Here is a 1,144-nt window from a genome sequence, read left to right on the forward strand (position 1 = left end):
CCCAGCCGCGCCAGACCGCGAGAGCGGAGCACCGAGACCCCGCGCCCACGGGCGGGCGATTGATGTCAAAACGACCCTCAGACAGACGTAGCCCCGGGAGCGAACCCGGGGCCGCAAGGTGCGTTCGAAGTGTCGATGATCAATGTGTCCTGCAATTCACATTAATTCTCGCAGCTAGCTGCGTTCTTCATCGACGCACGAGCCAAGTGATCCACCGCCAAGAGTAGTCTCTTAAACGTTTGGTCTCAGCCGCTCCGACGCCAGCCCGACGAGCTGGGTCGCCGAAGGGGGGCCGGGAAAACAGTCGAGAACCGAGCGACCAGAGTTTTTGCCAAGCATCTGGAGGGCAGGCGCTCGGAGGGGGAGATCCGCTGAGGATCTTCCGCGGAGAGCAGGCAGGCAAAACTTGCTCCCCGGCGACCCGCGCGCACCGGTCCGCAAGCGGCGGGTGCGCGGGAAGCCACCGAGTCGTTAGACCTTCCGCCCGGGGGCGACAGGTACCTGCACCGGGGTTTTCGAGGGGACCGTGACCGAACCCCGAGCCGCCGGACCCCCGCGGGAGGAAGGTTCGGGAGGCCGTCGCGCCTGCAGGCGGCGGCCGTCTCGACTCCCGCGGGAGGCACCGAGCGGTTCGGGGACTGCGTCGAGCGGCCGCGACTCCAAGACCACTGCCGAACCCGCCGCCCTCAGCCCGCCGCGCACGTCCCCTCGAAAGGAACGCGACGGGCCGAAGGGCACTGCTGCGAGACGGTCGGCGTGCGAGAGCGACGACAGAGGGGCCCGTCTCGTCGTTTCGCGGCCGGGTCAAGGCAAGGGCCGACGCGAGGAAGGGGCGACGGGGTGACGCCCTCCCCCCCCCACCGACGCCCCCTGCCGCCGCGCCGGAGCGCGGGGCAAAGGGCGGTCCGGGACGGGACTGGGGGGGGGGGCCGCGAGCCAGGCAGGGAAGGGAAGGCTCCGAAGACCCTCCCCGTTCCCCTCTCCTGCTCGCGCACACACCCCCCACCCCCCGCCCGACGGCGGCGCGGGGCGAAAGACCCGCGCGGGCGCGCGGGGCCGACCGTTAATGATCCTTCCGCAGGTTCACCTACGGAAACCTTGTTACGACTTTTACTTCCTCTAGATAGTCAAGTTTGATCGTCTT

General features: G+C 69.1%; 1 non-coding gene across 1 annotated transcript; it reads right to left on the reverse strand.

The window, feature by feature from the left end:
• Positions 1 to 71: 71 nt before the first annotated feature.
• On the reverse strand, positions 72 to 226 carry LOC131725087 (5.8S ribosomal RNA). Its single transcript, XR_009320427.1, has one exon. It is a non-coding gene; the product is annotated as a 5.8S ribosomal RNA (ribosomal RNA).
• Positions 227 to 1,144: the final 918 nt, after the last annotated feature.

This window comes from Acipenser ruthenus, unplaced genomic scaffold, assembly GCF_902713425.1.
Source record: "Acipenser ruthenus unplaced genomic scaffold, fAciRut3.2 maternal haplotype, whole genome shotgun sequence".
NCBI classification, from domain to species: Eukaryota; Metazoa; Chordata; class Actinopteri; order Acipenseriformes; family Acipenseridae; genus Acipenser; species Acipenser ruthenus.